Raw genomic sequence first — 14345 nt, 5'->3', positions numbered from 1 at the left:
TTCAAAAATGCTTAGTTTTGGTTTTCATATATTTAAAAATGATCAAGTACTTGGGTTTCATTAAAATATGTTGGGTTTGTTGATATGAAGCTTGCCGAGCACGGAGTCAACTTCTTTGTTGTGTAGACTATACGTTGTTATGTCAACTTAGGAACAATGTCATGAATTTTGTTAGGGTGAGTCAATTGGTTTGGGTTGATAGTAGTAGTTAGTGATAGATCCATCATTGGCTGGTGTTAAAGTAGAATGTCTCCTCCATAAGAAGATAAAAGAGAGATTAAGTGAGGGTGAAGTGGTTTCATCCTTCCTCTCAATTTTGATTAAGAGGTTTTATAGTGTGACTCTTGAAGCTAGTATTAGACGTAGGATCATTATGACTACATATAAGCTCGCATGCTAAGTAGATATGATTAACTGACGATAGATTTAACTCTAATAGATCACATGCGTCTGTCAAAAGTCAAGTCAAATTAACATGATTTCTTAAGAGATATTAGATATTTGAGGTCCTTCTTTCAGAGATGTTCTCCCTATGAGTTCCAGAATTCTCAAAGTTCTTTCTCGAGAAGTGCTCTTCTATTCTATGAAGGTTTTGAGGTGCGAGTGCAGATGACAGGATGACACACGGATTACGTTTGACAGAGGTACAACAAGTATTAGATATTTTAAATCAATGCTGTACATCTGCACAAAGCTCCTCAAATTTCTTCCCGTCTACAATAGAAAATGTTTACAAACAAGATGTCAAAATAAACTTATTTGTATGCTGAATAAACTTCAAGTGTCATTAGAATAAGAAAGCAAACACCATTGACATAGCAAATACATATCACATCTAAATTCCGAATTCTTATTCGCTTCGGATTTAGGTACACTTGCAAATAGCACGTCGGAAGGCAACCCCACGGACAACCCATATTAACAAGCTTTGCAATATGTACATATGATTATAGGCCTCAATTCTTTTATGGGATTAACTGCCTGCCAAATGGGTTGAGATAAACACCTACAGTTGCCTGGAACCAAAAAAAAAGGTTCTGTTGATGGAATAGAACCATTAAACAACGATGGAAGCTGTAGTCGTTCAATTATATCTCCCTCCGAGTTATTTATACTATTTCACAGTTTCGATGGTTTCACTTTAGGCGATTGTTACTGTTTTCCTTTCTGCGTCACAGGCATCGGAGATTTCAGCAACTTCTTTAGTGCTTGTACTATACTATCAAAAGATGGCCGTTGGGTGGGATCACTGCCAAAAAGCAAACATCATCAGGAATGGATAAACATGCAAATCAATAAAAGTACTACAATAAGGAATTTCTTGTATTCTCAAATATAACTTCAGCAATCTAAGAAAATACTCGACGCCTATGTTTAATCAAAACACTGTCAGTGTAGGATAAGAGTATGGTTTTTATGCATTTGAAGGATCTTCGAAAAATCATATCGCTATTCAAGATTTTTATGTATTTTCGGATAATTATATCCTGTACTAGGACATGGATACTTCGGACAGTGAAACCACCCAAGATATCGCCTCTTGCTCCGATGACTTCTTTTAGTTTTAGGACAAGCGCAGTCAGTTTATTCATTATCATATAAAATTAAGTGTACTGAATAAATATAGGACTAGGCATAAACTCACTCAGCCCAACAAGTTTCCATGAGGGAAGCCAACTTTGGGGAGGTATTAGGAGGAATGGCAAGCCTCCTGTTCTGGAACGCTACAGCACCAACCACCTAAAATTTACAACACCACATAAGAAATGGGGTGATGGAATTAAGCAAGAAATACAGCATGGAAATGCACCACCATTTCTCACAATTACTTCAACAATTGGTCGATTGTATGTGGTAAGAAGGAAAGAAGAACCATAATGGATAATAAGGGAACCAAACATATCAAACCTGGGCAGAACTAAGTCCACTCCACGGTTGTTGCATGGTTATAAGTTCCCATAGGATTACTCCATAACTGTAAACATCAGATTTCTCATTTGAAGGCTCTCCGCGAAGGAATTCTGGAGCCAACCACTCGGGCTGCAAATGAAAACAAAAGATTTAGATGCTGGTTGATGAAGGAGGATTTTTCATCCCTACATGTGATTGAAAGAAACATCCTACATATAAAATAAAGGATGCACACCTGCAACGACTGTATCTATTCATCATTGTAGAATACTGGACAAGGTTTTGTGATAAAAATTGTGATTGTTGTCTTTAATATGGATTTAATGCCATAATTTGGAATCATGTATCAACCTCTATAGCAAATAATCAATACCCAAGGTTCCATACCTCAAATGGCCTTTGGCTACAATCAAGTTATTTAACATAATTGGCTTTAAAAGTGAGCTCGATGACCTCCTAATAGCGTATGTCCCCAAGCTATATATGCAATAAAAAAATGAGGTTATAGTCTACTTACTGTTCCCGCCACAGATTTTGAGGATACGAAAGTGCCCCCTTTGAATCTTGACATTCCAAAATCACACACCTGGGAATGGTATAAGAAATTGGATATTGTTAATTTGAAAAAGGAAAAACAAAACAGAGATTGGAAAATGTGGAATTCTTATAATACCTTTACCGTCCAATTCTTATCAACCAACAGATTTGGTGATTTAAGGTCCCAGTGAACTATGGGAGGATTATGGCAATGAAGATAGTTGATCCCCTTGGCCTGTTTCCAACATAAACTGTGAAAGTTGCCTAGCAGCTGCTGCTGGTATCAATAGATAATTGTGCAAGAAGAAAATAGTACGAACCACATCCAGTGCCATACGTAATCTCCGCCTCTGATCAAGTGTTTCTCCAGCAGTAGGCCTATGAATGAAGCGATATAAACTACCCCTGTTTGACAGAAACCAGGTATTAGCCATGTGTTATATTTACAAATAGATATTGATTCATTACCTTAATACCAGGATAGCTGATTACCTCGGCAGATACTCCGTCACAATTGACAGATGAGGCCGTTTCATAACAGCACCCATGAAAAGGACCACATTTGGATGTCGAACACGTTTCATTATAGCAACCTTAAAAATAATCAGAACATAAGGTATAGTTATAAAATGACTATATCCATCTCACTAAAGAAAATGGAAATAGGAGTATTTATAAGAATTAGCAACATTCCACAAGCTCCTTTACATTAATGCATTGCAAGGAAAGAGCATTTGAAGCACAAATACAAGCAATAACTAGAGGATTGTTTTCTACTATAAAGCACAAAAATATATAATACAGGGAAATAACCCCAAAATAAAAGAAAGCAGAACATTTATGGTAGGATATTGGATGAGGAGCAGGCATTGAGAAAGCGGCACTAGTTCAGAAGAATATGTAATTCTAACACAATATGAAAAATAAAATTGATTATTTTAGGTTTTATCCGTACAAACCTCTCTCAGAAACTGCTTCAACTGATCATCATGAAGATCTTGGTCAGTAAAGACTTTAACTGCAACATCCTGCATTAGAACAGCAGTTGTTTATTATCATAAGACTACAAGAATACCGCATTTCATACCAGATTCCAATTAAGGGAAAAGGATTAATATCAGAATTATTCATTATCCGTTAAATCGAGACCCCAACAATTTTCAGTTGCAAGAAGAATAATACTAACCAATCCATGCCAATCAGCAAGATGAACTGTTCCAGATGAGCCTGCAAAAGATATTTGAAGCAAAAAAGTTGGTACTAGATTTCACTCATAATCTTCTGAGAAGGCCAATTTTTAAAATGCTTTGAAGAAGGAAATAAGTACAATTTATAAACCAAATAAGAACTAAGAAGTACCAGCACCAACACACTCCTTAATATGCAGTTCGTCCCATGATATCTCAAGCCAATCGATGGCAAGTGAAGGTTCAAGATGTAGATATCGTGGGATGGAAATAGCAGAGAATATGCCCTGGTTGTCAAGTACAGCCCCAATCTCCTCCAGATTTGACTGACAAGGCAAGTTAACTTTCAACTGCTTCTCACTTTTTACCACTGTACTTCCAGATACACCAATTTCTTTTCTAAGAGTTTGTTCTTTGGCAAGTTTATCTACTCGGGGTCTAGAATTCATTGTTGAATCTGCTGCAGTTTCAACAGGCGTCCCCTTTCTGAAACAATCTCGGTCACTTTCTGTATGTAATGATGGATTTTGGTTTTCACGCAAACCATTTTCCTTCAACTGCTTAGATTTCTCAATGCCACCTGCAGGATATTGATCTCCACCATTTGATTTCATTTTTAAAATTTTGATTTATTCGCAGAATATGTGTCCAAAACATAACATACCACAATGTAGAGGATTTTCAAAATGAGAACTTGAATTCCTTGAGTTTATTATTTGACAATAAGATGCGTTATCCATGTAAGGTTGCTGGAACTCTTTAAGATGGGAAATTTGAAATGGTGAAGGCATTAAAGAAAAGAATCCTCCATTGATAGATAAATCTGGACCATGGATATTTCCTGGCTCCCCGACAAGATCAACTACATATTCCCTGTTAGAAAATGTATTACCAACAAACGTATAATAGGAAGATAGAATTTGCAGAAAGTTCATTTAGAGAAGAATGAAATTCTATCACAACAATGGAAATTTTGTGTTCTTTTTTATATCTTGACATTATAATATAATGAAGTGCTGAGAAATACAAATTGGGATGATATTAACTTTAAATAACTAGAACATTTGGAAAACTAAAAAATATTAAATGGAATAACAAAAAGTGAGTAGCTTACCTTGATGACTTTTTATCATCTTCAATTTTAACAAGGCAAGAAGAACGATGATCTGCTGCACAATATTTGCATCCTCTAGCAATTCTACATGGCAAGCCTATGTAGTCTGCCAATTTCTACACATGAAAACACTATGTTAGTGAAGGAACCCAAACCAGAGTCATCTGTTGCAAGATCATCATATATTACATCTACATTGAAGGGTAACCAGGTTGTAAGTACACATAAATTTCACACATCAACAGAGTCAAAGGCTCATTCTTCATCTGATATCCTGGTCTAACAGCATAAAGTGATAACGCGAACAAAGCCATGCGATGCAACATTCAATCAAGAATATACCAACATATTCTTTTAAATATTTTAAATGCTGAATAAAAGGAAAAGATCTAGAAGATTTAGACGTCCATTATATAAACATTGGGTTTCAGAAAAGTAAAATTTATTATTCAGACATTGAGAGAAGAAAAATGTCATGGGCCTCCCATGAGGACCTCGTAAGAATCAAATATTTCACAATAACATTGTGAATTCACCATGGCAGTGTTAAAAAAAGTCTAAATTGGCAGCTTATTAAAGTCCAAATTGGAGCTTATTGAAGTCCAAATTGAGCAATTCGGTGATTTCGGTGGATGGTTAATTTCGGTGCAGAGATTATGGAAAATGAAAGGGTAAAATCTCACAATTAATCACTGGACTTTAGAGTATTTACAAGATCAAGTCCTTAAGCTTCAACTATAAATACCCTAGCTCATTTAGCTTCAAAATCATCCCAAAATCATTTCTTCCTCTCAACACTAAAGAGTTTATAGAATTTTCTTGTGAGTTGTGAGTGTTTTGTAAACACCTGTAAATTTTCTCTCTATAGTAAAATATATGCAGCAGTCCGGAGACGTAGGCAAATTGGTTGAACTCCATTATCAATTTCGGGTATTATTTTCTTCTTTTATTTTGCATTCTCACTAATCTGGTTATAGAAAAATTACTAGTTACTCGGTTTATTTCCCAACAACTGGTATCAGAGCTTTTGGTTGTGAATTTTATCAATTTTTTGCGAGGTTACTATTCATTACTATTCACGTGAATAGTAAATTTCGTTAATAGTAAAAATTTTGTCGGCGATACGAATTTGTCGACGGATGTGTTCTAATACACGGTGATTCGTAAGAATTGTCAGAAACGATCCAAACGAAGCCAGATTCGAGTGGGAGCGATGGTTGCAGACGAAGGGAAGGTGAAAATTGAAAAGTTCAATGGTGCGGACTTTGGTTTTTGGAAGATGCAGATTGAAGATTTTCTGTACTAGAAAAATCTATATCAACCTCTCTTAGGAAAACAACCAGAGGGCATGAAGACTGGGCTCTTCTCGACAGACAAGTCCTCGGAGTTATCCGACTAACGTTGTCCCAAAATGTTGCTTTCAACATAGCAAAGAAAAGATCACGACGGGTTTTATAGCGGCTCTCTCCAGTATGTATGAGAAGCCATCAGCCTCAAAAAAAGTTCATTTGATGAGGTGATTATTCAATTTACGGATGGCGGAAGGGGCATCAGTGGCTTAACACCTAAATGAACTCAACACAATTACAACCCAGTTGGGTTCCGTGGAAATTGAATTCGATGATGAAGTTCGAGCTTTAATTCTCTTATCATCTACCAGACAGTTAGAATGCTACTGTTACAGCAGTTAGCAGCTCATCGGGAAATAGTAAATTGAAATTCGACGATATTCGGGATCTGGTACTGAGCGAAGAAATTTGACGGAGAGAATCGGGTGAAGCATCAACCTCCTCAGCCTTGCACACGGAGTCCAGAGGGAGAACTTCAAAAAAGAAATTCAAATCGTGACAGATCCAAATCCAGAAGGGAAAATCAAGAACATGAAAGAAATATTTTACCTGTTATAACTGCGGCAAGAAGGGTCACTTAAAAAGATTTGAGCACCGAAGAAAAATATCGATGCTCAGGAATCTACCAACGTGACAGAGGAGACATGTGATGCCATGATTCTAATCGTCAACGTGACAGTGGAGACATCTGATTGAATCATGGATTCAAGGGCATCTTTCCACTCCACCCCATGCCAAGAAATCATGGAGAATATGTCAGTGGTGATTTTAGGAAGGTTCATCTAGCTGATGATGAAACCTTAAAGATTGTCGGAAAAGGAGACATTCGATTAAAGATGCCAAACCAGACCACTTGGATGCTGAAAGGAGTGAGACATATTCCTGACCTCAAAAGAAATTTGATTTCTATGAGACAGCTTGATGGAGAAGGTTATAGTACAACATTTTCAGGCTATGAATGGAAGATTACCAAATGAGCACTCATCATTACTCGTGGTAAGAATACTGATACTCTCTATGTAACCTCAAATTTAGAGAATATCATTGCAGTAGCAGATGCTGATGGAAAATCAAACCTATGGCACCAAAGGCTTGGCCATATGAGCGAAAAATGGATGAAGACACTTTTGTCAAAAGGGAATCTACCGGATCTAAAAATGTAGATGTTGGACTATGCGAAGATTGCATCTTTGACAAACAAAAGAAAGTCAGCTTTGCAAAGATTGACAAGACACCCAAGGCAGAAAAGTTAGAGTTGGTTCATACTGATATATGGGGACCATCTCCAGTTCCATCCCTTCAGGCTCACTATATTATGTCACTTTCATCGATGATTCTACAAGGAATGTGTGGGTTTATTTTCTGAAGAATAAATCAGAAGTCTTTGATACCTTCAGAAAATGAAAGGCCATGGTGAAAAATGAGACTGGTTTGAAATTAAAGCGTTTGAGGTCTGACAATAAAGGAGAGTACAAAAATAGAAGATTCAGAGAATTTTGCACAAACAATGGGATAAAGATGGAGCAACAGTTCCCATGACACCGCAGCAGAATGGTATAGCAGAGCGCATGAACAGAACTCTGAATGAACGTGTCACAAGTATGAGGATACATGCCGGCTTGCCCAAATTTCTATGGGCTGAAGCTATCAACACTGCAGCTTACCTGATCAACCCTGGGCCCTCAGTTCCCTTGGATGGTGGAATACCAGAAGAATTTTGGAGCAAGAAAGAAATAAACCTTTCACACTTAAGAATGTTTGGTTGTATTTCTTATGTACACAAAAATTCTGCTGAAAGAAACAAATTTGATGTCAAGTCCAACAAATGCGTCTTTGTTGGTTATGGTGGTAATGAGTTCGGTTACCGGTTTTGGGATTACGAAAAGCGAAAGATCATCAAAAACAGAGATGTCATTTTCAATGAGAATGTGATGTACAAAGACAAGTCAACTGTAAAATCAAGTAGCTCCAATACCGAAGTTGAAACAAAGGAATTTGCTGTGTTTGAGGATTTCTGGAAATGATGTTCAGATCAGTCCTGAAGCAGTTCAAGAAGAACCACGTACACCAGAGCTGAGACGCTCCTCCAGAATTCCTAAACCAACCCAGCGTTATTCGCCTTCCTTGCACTACTTATTGCTGACTGACAATGGTGAACCAGAGTGCTATGATGAAGCAATGCAGGTGGAGGATTCAGTCAAGTGGGAGTCTTCTATGAAAGATGAGATGGACTCGCTAATGCTAAATCAGACGTGAGAATTAGTTGAATTACCACCAGGCAAGAAAGCGCTCCACAACAAGTGGATTTATAGGATCAAAGAAGAGTACGATGGGAGCAAACGCTACAAAGCAAGATTGGTTGTCAAAGGTTTTCAGCAAAAAGAAGGTATTGACTACAATGAAATTTTTTCTCCAATCGTGAAACTTCTACAATCAGACTGATGCTAAAAATTGTAGCTGCAGAAAATCTATATCTTAAGCAGTTAGATGTAAAAACAACTTTCCTTCATGGTGATTTGGAGGGAGAAATCTATGTGAGGCAGTCAGAAGGCTTCATAGAGGCAGACAAGAAAAACCTGGTATACAGGTTAAAGAAGAGCTTGTATGATTTAAAATAAACTCCTAGACAATGGTACAAGAAGTTCGATAGTTTAATGAGTAGCAGTGGTTTTACCAGCTGCCAAGCAGATTATTGTTGCTACATCAAGAGGTTCAACAACAGTTTCATTATTTTATTATTGTACGTTGATGACATGCTCGTTGCAGGCTCAGACATACAAGAGATTATAAACTTGAAGCAAAAATTATCGAAACAGTTTGCTATTAAGATCTGGGCGTTGCGAAGCATTCTTGGGATGAGGATTAAGAGAGACACAAAGTCGGGGACTTTGATGTTATCACAGGCTGAGTACATCAACAAGGTACTCTTCAGGTTCAACATGCAAGATGTTAAACCAGTAAGTATACCTTTAGGTGTTCATTTTAGACTCCAAAGAACAGTCATCTAAGACGGAGAAAGAACGTGCACACATGGTGAAGGTGTCATATGCCTCAGCAATTGGAAGTCTAATGTATGCATGGTTTGTAGACAAGATATTGCTCCTGCAGTGGGAGCAGTTAGCAGGTACATGAATAATTCGGGTAAGATACACTGGAAAGCAATCATATGGATCCTTAAATATCTGCGGGATACCACAAACAAAGCACTTTGTTTCAAAGGTGGAGATATGATACTGATAGGCTATGTAGATGATGACTTAGCCGGAAATGTTGACATCAGAAGAAGTACTATAGGGTATGTCTATACTCTAGGAGGAACTGCAGTGAGTTAGGTTTCTCAACTACAGAAGATAGTTGCTCTCTCCACAACTGAATCAGAATATGTCGTTACGGAAGCTAGTAAAGAGATGGTTTGGCTCCAAAGTTTCTTGGAGGAGTTAGGCAAGAAACAAGAAAACAATGTCTTGTATTGACAGTCAAAGTGTTATTCATCTAGCAAAGAATCCGTCTTTTCATTCTAGAACGAAACACATACAATTGCGATATCATTTTATCGGTCTCTTCTGGAAGATGGAATTTTGAAACTTGAAAAGATTAGCGGAGCTCAAAATCCGGCAGACATGTTAACAAAGATGGTGACTACGGACAAACTGAAATTGTGTTCAGCTTCAGTTGGCATGTTAGATTAACAAGACCAGAAATATTGCTGCATTGATCAAAGTGTGAAGACAGATTAAAATGAATTTTCAAGTGGGAGATTGTTAAAAAAAGTCTAAATTGGCAGCTTGTTAAAGTCCAGATTGGAGCTTGTTAAAGTCCAAATTGGAGCTTGTTGAAGTCCAAATTGGCAACTGCAAAATTGAGCAATTCGGTGAATTCGGCGATGATCAATTTCGGTGCAGAGATTATGAAAAATGAAAGGGTAAAATCTCACAATTAATCACTGACTTTATGATATTTATAAGATCAAGTCCTTAAGCTTCAACTATAAATACCCTAACTTATTTAGCTTCAAAATCATCCCAAAATCATTTCTTCCTCTAAATACTAAAGAGTTTAGAGAGTTCTCTTGTGAGTTGTGAGTGTTTTGTAAACACATGTAAATTTTCTCTATAGTAAAATATCTGCAGCAGGCCGGAGACGTAGGCAAATTGACTGAACTCTGTTATCAATTTCGGGTATTATTTTTTCGCTTTTATTTCGCATTCTCACTAATCTGATTATAGGAAAATTACTCGTTACTCGGTTTATTTCCCAACAGGTAGGCTAGAGATACCTCACTGAATAATCATGGAAAAAGGAGTATCCATAATGGACTGGCTATAGTTATGGGGGTCACTGATGCTCCTAATTCAGTTGTAATACCAATGCTCCCTGTTAAAGACATTCATATATGGTTTACAAAATTCTTGTACTTTAGGAAAACTTAGTCGTTGGTACTATAAACTAATAAAATATAGTATTTCCATTTAAATATACCTTTTGAAAAATGTTGTTGCATTGATCAAGGTGTGAAGACAGATTAAACTGAATTTTCAAGTGGGAGATTGTTAAAAAAAAGTCTAAATTGGTAGCTTGTTAAAGTCCAAATTAGAGCTTGTTGAAGTCCAAATTGGCAGCTGCAAAATTCAGCAATTCGGTGATTTCCGTGGATGGTCAATTTCGGTGCAGAGATTATGGAAAATGAAAGGGTAAAATCTCACAATTAATCACTGGACTTTAGGTATTTACAAGATCAAATCCTTAAGCTTCAACTATAAATACCCTAGCTCATTTAGCTTCAAAATCATCCCAAAATCATTTCTTACTCTCAATACTAAAGAGTTTAGAGAGTTCTCTTGTGAGTTGTGAGTGTTTTGTAAACAATTGTAAATTTTCTCTCTATAGTAAAAGATTTGTAGCATTCCGGAGATGTAGGCAAATTGGCTGAACTTCGTTATCAATTTCGGGTATTATTTTTCTGCTTTTATTTTGCATTCTCACTAATCTGGTTATAGGATTACTTGAAGACAACTAACGCCAATTCTCTAGTCTCTTCCCAAACTTCCCCAAAGGTCAACTAGGCTACAATCTGCCTTCCTGTTGTAGATCCCAGCACTCAGCAGCAGTTACTTCTACCTAAATTGAACTACCTTTTCAAAACTTTTATATAGTAGATCTACAACGTAGTAGTTGCACACAACAAAACAAAGAATTATCTTTTCATCGATACTGCAGGGGACAAAAAATTGCAGTTTAACCTAAGATTTAGAAAACCATCCACTTAAACAGTATAATACATCCAATGTTCACTATTATCCATACAAAACAATGGTCTGAATTTAGATAAAAAGAGACATTAATTCTTCTTCCAGCAAAACCTTTGTCTAGCGTTTCTTTGTGTTCGTGTGGGTTGATCATAGGTGGTGAATTTGTGCATGAAGATATGCAAGAACCCAAAAAAAACAAAAAAAACTATTCTTTTGGCACCTTAAAGAGGATTGCACGATGCCTGCAAAGTCCCATGGATAGGCTGCCAATGGGGAGCACAATACACTTCTGAAAATCCCTCAATCTCCTACTAACCAATTTCCAGCTTTTGTGAAGATCCCCTTGCTCACTGGAAAAGTTCCCCTGAATATATAATAATTCAAACATAATGAAAAATAGATTCAAAAGAACAGTGACAAGTACATGAACCCAGGGATTTAAATAGCATTCTGCTATCGGAATAGCGGCCGTTATATAGCGGTAAAGGTGCCGTCCAAAACTATTATTGCATAACCGAGATACCAGCAATAGCACCTGCTATTGCCGCAATCGCGATAAATAAATGCAACACAACCGAAAACGTGACCACAAACACAATTTAAATACCTGTATGAACCATTAAAGAATAAGGAAAAACCTACCCCATGTATGTAGCAACAAGTTTCCCAAGCTTCTCGACCAACACTAAGGTATTTTCTGAAGCACAATCTAACTCATGCGCTTTATCTTCAAGCTCTTTGAGACGTGTATCGCCATCTTTATCAACAATAACAACTTCCATAGGTGTCTCGCTGGGTTCAATTTCTTTAATAGACATTAAAGATGGTAAGCGTCTTCCTTCTTCAAATTCATTACACATCACCCACAGATACGGATTCATCCCAAGAATATTATAAAAACCATCTGATATCTTATCACTATACGATAAACACCCACTAACCTGCAAATTAAACATACAACAATCACATTCAATACAAAAACTGAAATATATATAATTAGAAATTTAGGATCAAGTTCGAGATATGAGAAATAAATAAACTGAAGACAGAATGATGAGAAAATTTGATACCCATAGACGATAAGAAACAGTTTCTGCATCGGCGACAACAGGTCCGCAATAATCTTGTAAAAGCAAAGGTTGACTGAGGAGACTTGCTTGAGAAGAAAGCCTTCTCGCCAGCATAAGCTGTAAATAATAACTCTCCTTTGACTTGAGAACTAAGCTATCTTTACTCTCCTTCGGTTTCGGTTCCTGAACATCCCCTGTCTCCGGCACAGCCGTGGGAGGTGAGTCATTAGTCCATGTATCTTTAACCTCGCTCGAGAAATTGCCATCCAATGTCGTCCCAGAAAACAAGCTCCCTTCATAACTACTACCACTCGAGAACCTCGGCAGTGATACCTGGCGGTCAAAGTTCCGGTCAACACTACGGTCATTAAAAACGGAGGTGGTTTCCGGATGAGGAGACACCGGAGCTGGCTCCGGAGGTAATAACAACTCGCGATCTTCACCATGATGATCAGTAAAGGATGGTTTCACACGACGTGATCTGTCAGCAGAAGCTTTTTTATTGATGAAGAGATCGCGGAAAGCAGCAAGCTGTTGCTTTTTGGCTTTAAGTTTCTCGTCCGTGAAAAGATCCGATAGCGGCGAGCAATCAATCTTATCGGCTGCTGCAGCTGCAAAGTCTTTGGGAGAATCCCTTGGGATCGACTTACTCGGGTCATTTTCTGCGGTCGCAGTGGTTAATGTTTCTTTATCGAGTTTTTTCTCGTGATCCAATAGTCTTTTCGAATCAAACCCACGATCGGGAAATTGCCTAGGGAAGAAGTAAGTTGTTCGATGAGGCATTTTGTCACGGGCCTCACGGGATCACTAATTTCCCCTTCTCTTTTCTCCCCTTCCTTCAATCCCCATCAAAAACTACCTCCTCATGCCGTACAACTCTTGCAGAAAAAACCCAGATTCAAGCTCTGAGAAAATCAGCAAAACTGATGGAATTGAAAGAATGGAACAACAAAAGGCGAATATATCGAAAGAGATACGTAAAGTTGGTATAAAACTGAAAGCAAAGCTAAAGTCCAAAGAGTGCAAACGGCTTGGGAACTTGAAGAAGAAAGGTTTTTGTTTTTTTTTTCCTTTCTTTTTCTTTGGGTGATTCCGAGCAGAGAGAGAGAGAGAGAAACGGTGGGAAAAATGAAAAATAGTAAAATATAACGAAGAAGAAGAAGAAGGGGCTAAATAAGTGCAGACGTAAAATAAGAAGCAAACTGGAGGCGAAACGTGCAGAGTGACGCGGGTTTTTGTACTTTTATATTAAAATTTTAAAAAAGAAAAACCTGGTGCTTTATATACAGCCTGGCGGGGAATGCTAGCCAATTTGAAAGGATTATATCGTCAATAAATCGGTTCCTTAGATTTTTGTTGATTAAATTATGGGTTTGGTCCCTCTAATTATGATTAATTTAATTTTTATATTTTAATTTAGTATAAGCTAATAGAAAATGTATATAGTTATTGATAAGAAAATATTAAACTACAAATATAATGCTTTTTAGATTGAATTTAGTTCTATCGAGATTATCATTAATATAAAATAAAAAAATATAATTTTTTACTTTATAATTGAGATAAAATTCATTTACCACTAAAGTCACTTGGTTCGTGAAAAAATATAAAATTAAATATATTTAACGGTTAAAATCTTTTACTTTATAATTGAGATAAAATTTAAATAATATAAACATCTTATTAAATATTTTAAAAAGCTGTGTTCAAATGAGTTGTTATTTTTATTTTAGAATCTTTTTCAAAATTACATATTCATGTTTGGTTTAAAAGTATTCTTTTCGTGAGATAATGAAGTAATTTTTAGAGTAGTGTTTTTTAGTATAACATCTTATTTCGTAGGTGTTAAGACAATTTTTCTCTTTAAATATCTATGAAATAATAAAATAATTTTAAAATGATCTTTTATCTACAATTACACGAGTATA

General features: G+C 36.7%; 1 pseudogene; it reads right to left on the bottom strand.

Annotated features, from left to right (window-relative positions):
• Positions 1 to 742: 742 nt before the first annotated feature.
• On the bottom strand, positions 743 to 13539 carry LOC120138946 (annotated as a pseudogene).
• Positions 13540 to 14345: the final 806 nt, after the last annotated feature.

This window comes from Hibiscus syriacus, unplaced genomic scaffold (assembly GCF_006381635.1).
Source record: "Hibiscus syriacus cultivar Baekdansim isolate YM2019G1 unplaced genomic scaffold, ASM638163v2 tig00110716_pilon, whole genome shotgun sequence".
In the NCBI taxonomy this organism is placed as follows: Eukaryota; Viridiplantae; Streptophyta; class Magnoliopsida; order Malvales; family Malvaceae; genus Hibiscus; species Hibiscus syriacus.
Note: the sequence above shows the minus strand (reverse complement) of the source record. Positions and strands in the feature narration are given on the sequence as shown.